We start from the raw sequence: 12,833 nt of genomic DNA on the forward strand, positions 1-12,833 counted from the left end.
CCACAGTTTCCCAGAAATCTGCTTCATAGCCTCACGTCTCTTATTTGTAGTTCAATTTCTTGGTTTCATTCTGTCTGGTTTTCATTCTTTATTATTTATATTCTTCAAGGTTTACTCCTTGTTGTCCTAAAACTTTTTAATAATATAATTAATGGGAAAAAATATTTATTAGGATTGAAAGCTGTCCTATTAATACTGTTGAGGCTCATGAAAGTTTACCAAATCTTTCTGAACTTAAGTAGACTAAAAGGAGTGAATTTTCTGTGTGATCTTAACAGACCAGTTTGATGCCACTTCTACTGCAAGTAGTGGAAGCTATAGCTATATCCAAAAACAAGGACAGTAACCTTTGGCTAGCATATAAATCTTAAGGTTCTAGATATTTTATTTTTTTTTTTCTTAAATGGCTTAAGTAATTGTAATTTCAGGACTTAGGAAAGAGAAAAGAGTATTCCTAAAATTCCCCAAAATGGAAGATTCTCTGTCAGGTCACTGGTCTGGTATTTACAACACTCTTCTACATTGGGCATAAGGTGAAAACCTATCTAGCACCTGAGCAAGTCTAATCCATCTCCAGGTCTTTGTGGCTGTTCAGCCAACAGCATTTCATTTTAGAGCTTTTTAGGCAATTGGGATTCTTGTTGAGGTTGAAATCTAACCATAATTTGAAATGCAGTGGTAATACTTTTTGGTAACTATAGCTATGAGTAGCTTCTTGTACTGAGCTAAGATGTTGTATTTCAAACTTTCACCTTTTAAGATGAAGATAAGATTGGGAGGAGGGGGAGATGTTACCAAAAGAGTAGTTGCAGAATGGTCTTTCCTACTCATTAAGTTACAGTTATAGTGTCTGAAAGATAAGTCTATTTGAACAGTGGATGAAAAGCTTAGTAACCATGAAAAACTTTAGTTATTCAATTCTGGCCATGCTTAATTTGCTAAAAAATAATTATGCATTTGATTACATAAGGGAAATATATTAAAGGTCTTCCCTGAAATATCATTGATAATCACCATGCTAATATGCAATATCCTAACTTAGGCTACTGAAGAGCTCAACTTACCAAAGTTAAATTTTGGAATACTGTTCAATAGGATTCATATTTTGATTTCCAGACAATAGACTTTATTTGCAAGGTTTAGATTGAGATTCAGTTCTTTTACATTGCCTGAGGTACTGAGGTTGTAACCATGCTTAAACACTAGCTAAGCAATTACTTCCTCTGCCAAATATGTGGTTAGTTTTCATCTATACTAAGATGTACAAACTTATGTGATGAAATTTAGTACTTTTGCAGACTATTCATTTGCAAATAACATGCCCTTATAATTCATATTACATAAAAACAGACATAGGTAGACAAATATATAGTTATGTGCTGGGAACACTTAATTAATGACACAGAGAAAGGATTTCCTGTAGAACAGATGGCCCTTGTAGTGTTAACCAAACTGTTCATCTAAACCAGCATTGTCTGGAACCTAATGCCCTCAGGCAAGGATCCGACCCACTTGTGGAGAGGCACCATGCAATCATGACAGATGGTCATGTGTTGAAGCAGTCCAAAGACCATGCATATGTACCAAGGGTGGTTGTTGAGAGCTGAAGCTCACAGCGGAGAATATTCAGTGAAGCTCACAGCGGAGAATATTCAGTAGGCTTAGGGTTATGGGGTGTCCTGGTGTCCTACTCTGAACAACATTAATCTAAAAAAACAAAGTCACGTGGGAACTGAAATTGGATGGAAGGAAGAAAGCAATAATTTCTTAGCCCTTTACCCAGGTTTCATTGGATAGATCAACAGGGAGCAGAAACTTGTTTCATTAGCTTCAGTCACCTTAAAGAGGCTATAAAATTTAGTTCATCATTCTGCAGTGAGTTGAATGTGTGACAGTAATAAAAACTTAGAATTATACATATCCATTTTTTAAAAGCAAAAATTTAAATGCACTAATGTTTGTTACATCAGTGTTTCTCACTTTTTATATACATGAATAAAATCTTAATTAGGCCTGCCTGAGGTTTTCAAGCTGAAGGATATGAAATGCAGTTTAAATAGCAAGGACTTTTCTGATCAAGAGATTGATCAAGATTCATTCTGTATTAAGAATGTGCTTCAATCAGCTGGAGATGCTCTTGAAAGGGGGCAGGAGTCTCACTTATCTTCAAAAGTTGAATTTTAATCCAGTTTATGGTTGCTTTCCACATTTGCAAAGAGATTCGCTCATCTTTTCAGCCAGGAGGAGCACAGTTTTGAGAGATACATGTGATGACAGAGATTTCAGGGGAGTAAATAAAAATACAATAGAAAGAATATTAAAACACAGAAGGGACTAAAGTGATCTAATGAGAAACATGGTAATGGTTTGCAGTGAGGAAAAGGAGTGAGCTGGAAAATTATAATGGAAGGAATTTATATGTTTAAAATTGAACTGGTTGAAGCCTAGAAAGTAGCTGCCCTTAACATTAGTTTTAAAGTGGGGGGGGGGGGGGGTTTACCATCTTTTCACAGCAAATGTTACAGGAAGCACAAGTACAGCCGTCATTCATTTATTTTTGACTTGCATACTGAACTGGAGTTTGGAAGTGGTACTGCTTCCTCACAGGGCCATCCCAAGAGCTGGGGATATTCAGATTGTGGAAAATCTTTAGACAGAGTCTTCTCTACCCTGCCATGACCCAGCAGTCAGTGAGGGTATCAGTAAGCGTTACAGAAGTCCTGTTATGCTTATATTTCAAGCAGCTGGGAATCAAATCCTATGACATTAGAGCTGCTTTGCACCATTATTCTATGGCTTGAGATCTAGCCCATTTTGTGTATAGATGCAATGGGCCCGATTCTGCTTTTACACGCTCTGCATTTACCCAGCTATATTGCCACTGAAATCTTGGGTGTTACACAAGTATAAAATCCATGTGTGTGAGGAGAATTTGACCATGCAATTGGTTTTGCAGTCATTTAGTAATAATTAATATTTACAGTGAATTTCTTTTGCAGCTTTCATAGTAAGTAGATAAAATGACTGTATTTAAAAAGGCCTGATACTGCAATGTATCTGCAATACTATCTGTTCTTTAACTCTGGTGTTTACACCTCTGATCTAGCCACATAGCTACCAGTGTGTGTATGTGAGAGAAAGTGGAATGTATCTGCAGCTGAAAAAACAAAATGAGGACTTGATCTGGACAGGGCTCGTGTTTAATACAAAACACTACCAAAAGCTTGGAAGTTCTGTTCAAACAGACGCATGGATAATGTATTTGATTTACCAGGTTTGTGTCCAGAGTGCCTGTGTGGAGACCTGTGGAAATGTAACAGGGATGAAATGTCTCTTGGGAGAGGGAATAAGTGTGTGAGGTGTGAAGAAGCAGGAGGAGATGGCTGGGGAGGGGACTGAACAAGCATCTCATCTTTGTTTTTTTCAGATTTGCTCTGTCCTGTGTAGAATGTAATTTACAGTTGGAAAAGTAATATATATGACACCCTGCTGAGAGAAAATGGAAGATTTGAGGTTGCTTAGTTTCTTTCAGATTTCTGATATGGCATGCCTGGTCAATGGTGCTCTCTTTTCCTGAATGATAAAAGTATTACAGGAAACTAAAACAGGTTTGTGTGCTCCTTAGACTTTAATTGTCAGTTTTCAGCACTGCAAATAGAAGAATAAGAAGTTATAATGACCAATCTGCCAATGCAAAGTGAAACTGAAACAATAATGCTTGAGGAGAAAAGAGAATTGGAAAAGTAACATCTTTCGAAATGGAAATATTTTACAAAACAGAAGAAAGAACTTACTGACAAGGTGATCTTTTAATTATTACAAGCTAACATGCTTAGGTATATATTCAATGTATATCTATATACATATCTTTTTAATTCCATGGATCTCACAGAACTACTGCATCTTTAACATTTTAATTGCTAAAGTAAGGGTAGTAGCAGACATTTATATAGCAGCTTTACCCCAGGACCTTATAGAATTTCTCATTACATTTCTCTGAGAGAAATAGGAATCAGTTTCCCAGAAAGGAGAGTGAAGATCCAAAGTCACGCAGTCTGTGTCTAAGTTGTATGGAATGGATCCTCTGTGGGCACCTACATTAAGTACTTCCATCCAATCACCCAGGCTGGAAATGTGCCATAGCTCCCTTCTAGTCTGTGTACCCAGGTTTTCCTAGCTCTTACTCTTGACATGGGACTTATTTGAGCCAGGGCATCCACACAGAAGCAAAGATTAGGAAGCATTCCTGGACCCCAAATATAGACATAATCGTGAAAATCAGGGTTAGGTCTGAGTCGGGAGTTCAATTCTTTGTTATAATCACTTGGCCCTATACTTTCCACAAACTACTGTTTTTTCTGTGGGAAATTTGTAATGATAGGTCTTGAGTCCTCATCCATTTAAGTCAGTGGCAATTTTACCGTTGATGTTTGTAAGATGAGGTTCGGACATAGATACATAGGACAAGATTGTATTTAATTATCCACAGTGCTGGTTTTACTATAGTGGCCAAAATGTTGCCTGTCACAATCCTTAGAAACAAAGAAAAAATCAGCCAACTTCAAACTACTGGCTTACGTTACAAAACCTTTCCATTTTTAACAGGATACGGGAAATATCTAACAGCCCCAAGCAGGAAAATTGTCCCAGGAATAGCACTGTGCATGAGCAAAACTTTGTATTTGTTTTTGCGTAGTTGGCAAAGAAAATAAACTGTGTTTTACTTACTTTCACATAACATATGTAGTACCTAAGCAGCGAACTGCTTAAAGAAACCTGGATGATGAAACTGCGACTGAAGAAACATAAAGATCAGGAAAGGCAAACCACAGAAAGGCAGTGGCCAAAATTTTTAAGATGCACTTTGAAAACATTTAAGAAGCCTCAGTGTTGATTTAACTTCTTCTCTATACATCTTATTTTTATATCTTAGAAAGGAAGCTGAACGAAGTAATACAACATGGGAAAAGAATTTTCAGGTTCTACAGAACAGGTTTAGTATTATTGCATTGACTGCGTTGATAAAATACTTGAGACCTACAGATTTTTGCAAATTCTATTTGTGAAAATTAAGCGAGTTATATGCATTATTCAGTTACCTAGTCATTAGCATTTGAGGATGTAATAGCTAGGTTTAAAAGATTGTAGTTAAATATTAATGGACTAAATAATATACTGTTAACCTGCTTGTAACAATGCTAAACACTTCAGACAGGTAATTTTGTATGATTATGTTAATAGTACTCGGAGTTCTTAAAAACGAAACTTGTTTTGAGTGCTGTTTCTTTAATGGCTTTCTTATAGCAGTTTTCAATGAGATTTTAAGTTGTTAATACTCTTTTTTTAGCCTATTTGTTTCTCTTTGTCTTATTTCCTGATGCTGCTCTTTCCCAGAATTCTTTTTCATCTCCCTTGTTTCATACCCACTATTTTCTGTCACTAACTTTCTCTGTCTCAGAATCACTGTGCTTGCTTCTGGTTTTCATGTGATGACAGTTCTCCTTTAAGTATATTTTTTTACTCAGCCAGTTTCCTCCTCTGCTCTATCCATCCTCTCTGGAATCTTCATCTTCCTTCTCTATATTCTGAAGATTTTGACTAAAAAATGCTGATTGTCAAGACACACAAATTCCCTCTAATTGTCAAATGTAATGAAGTTCTAACAAAAGAACAGGGAGGCTCCCGTGAAGTTCTGCTCAGTCATAGAGACTGGCTGACAACTGTAGTGCTTCCAGGTCACACAGCTCCAGCATAACTACTTGGGACACAGCTTTCTGATTTGCCATGAAGCTGTGACTGAGATTGAAAACCTTGTAAAGCTATGAGTTCCCTTGGTCTAAAGCTGGTCCTAGTATAAAGCTTGCCTGTTGGAAAAGCCTTATGGTGTTTCTTGGGCAAGTAGCAATTGGACAACCAGATGTGCTAGGACTACATCTATACTGACAATTTTTAATGTAGTAGATACATTTGTCGTTGGGTGTTGGTTCTCTATCAGCCTCAGTGTGTCTCTATTGCTTTGCTCATATTCTTTTTTGGAATAGAGTAAGCAGCTCCTCAAGACAAAACCCTAGAGCAGTTCTGGTGCTCTTTTGTTCCCTACAGGCAGTAGAGATGAGATGGCACACCCACATAACATCAGGCCACATCTCAGAACATGCAACATATGTGTTTGCACCATGCTATAAACACATCTCTCTCACAAGCCGTGATGTAGCCCAGTGCTATTTTAGGTAGAAAACTACAGACTAAGAATACCTAAAATCCACACATGTTCAGTATGAATGCAACCAGTCCACTCTGGATGGCACTAGTACTGACCAGTGTGGACAACAAATTTTGTGGCATGTCTTAGGTCTATGATTTTCCTCCCTGCAGCAAGATATTTTAGTACTGTATATCTTACGTAGTACCTTTATTGTCTGAAGACACATGTGAGATTTACTAAGACTGAACCCCACAGTGTGCAAACAGGGTGGAAAACCTCAGTAGCCTCCATTCTGATGAGGGCTGTCAGAGCTTCCAGAGTCCCTCCTATGAACCTGGGAACTAGGGTCTGAAAGCTCTGGGACAAGATGTGAAAGCTGTAGGGGTTTACAGCCAGAAGTAGTTTGCATGTGAGTGTTGCCCAAAACAGCAGAATAGGAGACCCGTAGTAGATGACAGATGACTTGGTGGAATCTTTGCTACTGTTGTAGGGGTGAATCAGACAAACTTTAACTTCAAATTTATGGAGTCCTGAAGGAATCTATTTAATCATGTAAACATAGTATTTCATTCTTTCAAACATTTTTTTTTCCAGAATTTCAAGTTTATTTCAAATTCATCTGGACTGATATCAAATTTTAAAGAACTAAATGTTCAACCAACTGCACATTCTACTGTATTTCAGACAGTTCTTTTCCTGTATTTTTTTATCTCCGCAGCATTAATCAAAGGTGTGGAAATGCGGTAATTCCTGTTCTACAAATGGTGAACTGCAATGAAGGTACATCCATCGCACAGAAAACTCTCTGTATTGTACTTCATGCTTGTTTAGTTTGATACAATATCTCTAAGGTCAATGGAATGTTTCTCATTATGGTCAGTATTCATTGAAATAGGCTTTGAGTTATCTTCTCATCTGCAAATGGTCGAGAATACGCTATGTTGATAATATAATGACAGTGTTATCAGTGGTTTTAGTAATAATGCAAGTCTCTGTATAAAAATAAAGCTCTATTATTCTTACCAGGTCTACATTAATGAGTATACACTGTGTTACCTGAATAGGTAGGTACTAGAGGACTTTATTAATAGAGACGATTAAAATTGCTTGCTTAAATAAGAGATTAATTTATCATTTCATTCACAGCTAATTGTTGTAAAATAACAGCAACAGATATACATTTTCATGAAAAGCCAGTTAACACTGAGATATAAATAGACTATAGAAACATCCTTGGGTTTGCTTCATTCTTTTCTGATAGTTTATTAAGGAAACAGGCAAATTCTTTTTTCATGACAGTGTAACTATCTGGGCGGCAGATATTTACCTCGAATTTAGTCTGTATATTGTTATATTTTATTATATTCATATTTAAAAAAAAAAAAAAAACTATAAAATACGTGAGCCCTCTTGTGGCCAAAATATCTTCTATGTGCCTCTTGAAATCATCAAAGACTGTGTGGTGTGGTGTGGTGTGGTGTGGTGAATGAAGTGCCTGAAAAATATCTAGAGAACACTGAATGTAAATTTGTTTAGTTAGTACTTCTAATGTCAGTTCTCTTTCATTTTGCATAACAATTAAATACATTTAAGTGTTCCTTTGCATCTTTCTTAATTTACTGTTTGTAGCTAAAATGCCCATGAAGTTCTAGTTTTGTAACCAGATACAAACAGGGCACAGAACTCCAAGATTTCTAATAAATTTGTCCTTCTACTATAATTGCCATGAAAGGTGCTAGTTAATGTAGAATGGGTTTTGTGGAGATCTTTTTTATGACACAGGGTTTTTAACTTGAAAATCTTCATATATATCAATGGTTTGAGTCATATAGGACCAAACATAACTATCAGAGTAAGTTATCTTTTAGTTATTGATGAACTGGAGCTGAACTCTGGTGATTTTGAGGCAGAAGAGACTGTATTTCACTGCCACTTACCATTCTTTCCTCACAGATTCATGGGAAAATAATCCAAACCATCCAAACTACATATTCTTATTTAAGAAAAATTCTTATCCCCTGATACAATAATTTCCATGGGTTTTGAGGTTTTTCAGTTCCCTGCATTAAAATGGTCTGTTTCTGCAGTGTAATACCTTTCTTTGTAAAGAAAGAGGAAGAATTTTACAGCTGTTCAAATTACCTCATGAACCGGACCTTGAGAAATTAGGTAGCAATTTTCACTGTTTAGATAAGATATCAGCACTCTGTGGTTAAAGTCATAGTAACTTTAGAGACAGAAAAAGGATGATACTTTAAATTCAAAGTGTGTATTCTACTCCTCACAGATTCCTCACTGCATAAGGTCTGTTACTTTACTCATACACCTGATGTAATATAGTAATGGCATTTTAACATATATATGTCCCATGGATTGCTGAATGCTTACTGGTTATTTGTTCTAATTTTGATGATCAATAGTGTTTGCTTAATTATTTTCCCTGGGGCCTGAAAAAGATACAAAAAAGTACTCTTTTTTTTTTTTTTTTTTTATAAGTGGCTATTTTAAAGGTATGCTGGAGAGTATTGGTTGCAATATCTTAACCTTCTGTATCATGATATTCATGGTACTTGTACAAAATTATTTATTTATGACACAGCTATATATATGTTAAAGAAATGCAACACATCTATTTATATTTTTTCTGGTTTAATCTGCTCTTTTATTTTTGTTTTCTGCTATTTTTATTTGTGTTTATCACAATCTTTTCAGTAGTATGGAATAAGATTAAAACTGGAGTATATTTGTTAATTCTCTGTTACATTGTATCTATATTTTTTGTAAAAAAATGTTACATACGTACATACGTCAAAGAGATGCCGTATTCACAAATGTGCTTGATGTTCATTCTTAAAAGCATTTTATCATTTCATCCTTAATATAACCTCTCAAGGAACAATTTGCAAAGAGTCACTGTAGAATGAATTGAATTTAAGACTTCTAGTCCCTGATACCCTATAGAAATAATATCCACAGGAAACACACAGGAGTTCATAGAAAATATGTCAGAGAAGAGACAAAGATTAGGGAATCTAGTCAGGAGAGAAAAAAGCCAAACTTCACATTTATTACTGGTGAAATCAGGTAAGTTTCTCATTTTCAAAATTTGGATGAATGCAAATATTAATTGGACAAAAATTATGGTAATAATCCATAGATTGATTTATTTCTTTAAATAAGAAGAATTCAGCTGCAGTGGTTTTTGACCAGCCTTCAATGTTATTTTAAATGGAAGCATCCCCTAAGATTAGCCAGTGATGATGAAAATGCTGTAAACTTGAATTCAACAGATTAACAATCACATGAGATAGACTGAAGCCACCCAGAGCTAATATGCTCCATCTATATTTAAGAGTCTCATACTTAAAACTCTCAAGTGAGTATCAATCAAATGTCTGCTTCATTATAGTTATTTTAGAATTTCAATTTCAGTATGTTTTTAATTATGTATTGTAATTATTAAGAATTACAACAGACTAATGTAGGTTAATTTAGTGTGAAAATCTGAATCAGTCTGCATGCGATTAAGGCTGAGATGTTTCTTAGAAAAAAACTGCAACACTAGTTGCTAGCACTTAAATGTACATCTCTCAGTGATACAGTAAGTAAAGACAAGGCAACTGGTTTATTTTATTTAATGCTTCATCTCTGTCTAAAGAAACCTTTCTAATACAACAGGACATAAAAGCCAGCTCATGCTGTATGATAGTGAAAATTATGAAATGGTAAGTCCAACAGAGGCAGATTGCCAAAGTTGGATATGCTCAGCCGCATGCAGTACAGTCTTGTGTACATCATTTGTGGGTACAAATAGGACATAGATTCTGCCTCCACTGTCATACATCACTAGGTAAACATAACATCCATCTGCAGTATATGAATGATTTTGGCAAAACAGAATTGGGAGGTGTAAATGTTTAAAATTAATTTATTGCATTGCAGCTGGTCTTAAATGGAAGAATTACTTTTATTTCCTTCATACAGAGTGTGTAGGAATGTTTTTGTGCTGTTCTGACAGGATAGTAAGAATTTCAGGGAGAATGAACAAGGATGGAAGTTGTCAAATTGAAAACATTTTGAGTACATCATCACTAACATAATGAATGTTCAAACACAGAGTTGTATTAAAATAGTGCTTTCTATTATTTTTTTTCCTGGTTAAAGTCATATATCAAGTTTAATTGCAAATATATTCAACTCTCAATGTAAAAGATGTACAATTCAGGTACAGTCCAGTTGAAACATATTCCCTTGATTTAAGAATGATTCTATAGTCATGTCAATTCCATATTCCGAGTCAACAAATATTACATCCTTGTTAAATTCTTTTATTAATGTTGATTTCTCACTTATCCACTTATATGCCTTAAGCTACACTTTCTTGAAATGTGTTTAGTGTGTGATCAGCACGTTACTTACAGGTGGCTTGTCCGGTTTCTGTTGAAAATGATACAAGAGATATGAAGGGATTCAGAGCTGGGTTATATTTGCCTTCGATTTTGCTATGTAACTTCTTTTTTTTTAACATAAATGTTAAAATATGTTCTGTACTTGATAAAATTTTTGACAATTTTGTGAAGCATAGGATAAGACTTTTATATATCCAAGAGTCAACGTTTATCATTTGCATAATGGAAGACTGTTTCCAAGGAAGTGTTTCTTAATGCCAGACAATGACTTGCTGCAGACATATATGGAATTTCCCATTTCTCTACAATATAAATTATGATTATTGCCATGCATTTTATATTATTGGGGTTTTTTTAAATATTTAACGCATTCAAATTTTCTGATATTTTGTTTTCAAATGCATGCAATAACAAGTATTTGTGAAAAGCATCCCAGCTTCAGTTTTAAAGCCAGCTGCAAATAAAAAATAAAATAAAAAAAAAAAAACAACAACCAAACAAACAAAACAAAACAACAAAAAACCAACCAACCTGAAAAACACACTTAGGTGGCTCTAATTATAACCATATGCATATGAACTGACGTAGCATTGTTTTAGGGGTTATCAGGCCAGTGTAAGCCTGATTCATCCAATACTGAAATAAATGGGAAGACCAAAATGACTTAAATGAGAAATGAGTGGGTTTCTAAAGTTATGAACACCACCAGTTGCCTAACCAGTAAGAGTTTAATTTGTCCTGTTAGCTTTTAAGCCTAATACCTCAACCTCGGTGGGTAGATTATGAGATTACTTCAGGGGATAGAGAATTCTATAACCAGTTTGTGAGCACAGGTGAAATCTTTATGAGAATTATATGTCACTCAACTGAGATTATTTTTTGAAATTCTGATATCTAATGTAATGTGAACATAAAGGCCTATATGATACAATTGTTTATGACAGAAAATGACAGGGATCCATCAGCCAACACAGTTCCAGAAGATATTCAGGTGGGAAAAAAGTTACATTTAAGTAAAGGCTAGTGAAGAATAAGATATTGTTCAGGTTGTTATATGTAATTACAGGAAAGATAGCAAGATGACAAAAATAATGAGCTTTCCATTTTAACATTTAATAGCAAAGGGTTAACTGACTTTCAGATGCTTCTCTCAGAAAAGAACATGAAAATATCTTAGCAATTCTTTTTAAAAAGTGAAATTATTTTAGAGGAATATCAGATGCTTAAGTGCTTAAAGTCATGGGTACTCATAGTCTACATAGTACACTAGTGTGTTTAATAGCAAATTCACTGTATCCATGATTACATGACCTTCATTAAATTATTGAACGGAATAAAACTAGTTTCATAAGCAAGATGATAGAAATGTGCCTTATTCATTTCATAATAAATTGCCAATCAGCTTTGTTTACAGAAATAGATACACAGAAATACAGACTTGTCTCTATTAGTTTGAAATATATAAATATACATTTCTGTAAATATGTAAATATACATTTCTGTAAATATGCATGCAAATGTTAAATTCATCATGTTCTATCCTGCAGAAAGGACAGGTAAGAAGCAATTCCAGTTCTCAAAACTCAGTGGAAATACTTATTTTAATTAAAATTGAGTCAGGCCCTAAAATAGTCTCTCAAGAATTAAGGCCATATTAGGTTTGGCTCAAATGCTGGTAGCTGAAATATCTCTCAGGGCATTTTTTTCAAGCACTTATTACTAAGCTAAGCATGGGAATTGTTTATATAGGTCTCATTTCTGTATTTTATAGTATTTTAGTGTTTCTTTAAGAACAGTTTTAATTTTATTTCTTTTTCCTAGATTTCAGATGAATTTAGCTGTAACTTGACTTTCTAGTTATTTAGTCAACGAACAGCTTCTAATCAACCTTGATAAGAAAATATTTCTCCTCTAGCCCCCAATATATTCCCAGTCTACAGCAGAGCAGAAGGAAGTCAAAGATTAATTTCTTAGACTTCTAAATGCAACAAAAATGGACAGTGTTTGAAGATGGTGAGTCCGAAATTTGTGATGCATAGTAACCTACTATGTAATTTCAGTATTTCTAGCTGCTTAGCATATGGTTGAACATGATCATATTTCTCCAGATCTCTCTTTCTTGTAAGATTTTGTAAGGGTTTGATATATGCCATCTCTTTCCATGAGAAATCACAGATTAACTTAACTCCATTTCAATAATGAATTCTAATAATATCACC

General features: G+C 34.8%; 1 protein-coding gene across 1 annotated transcript in view; it reads left to right on the forward strand.

Annotated features, from left to right (window-relative positions):
• C2H10orf67 (chromosome 2 C10orf67 homolog) overlaps window positions 1–7,758 on the forward strand; it is a 36,685-nt gene extending 28,927 nt beyond the window's left edge. Inside the window, 1 exon segment of the mRNA XM_074897494.1 lies at window positions 6,924–7,758. The gene's annotated coding sequence lies outside the window, so the exon portion shown is untranslated.
• Window positions 7,759–12,833: the final 5,075 nt, after the last annotated feature.

This window comes from Athene noctua, chromosome 2 (assembly GCF_965140245.1).
Source record: "Athene noctua chromosome 2, bAthNoc1.hap1.1, whole genome shotgun sequence".
NCBI lineage: Eukaryota > Metazoa > Chordata > Aves > Strigiformes > Strigidae > Athene > Athene noctua.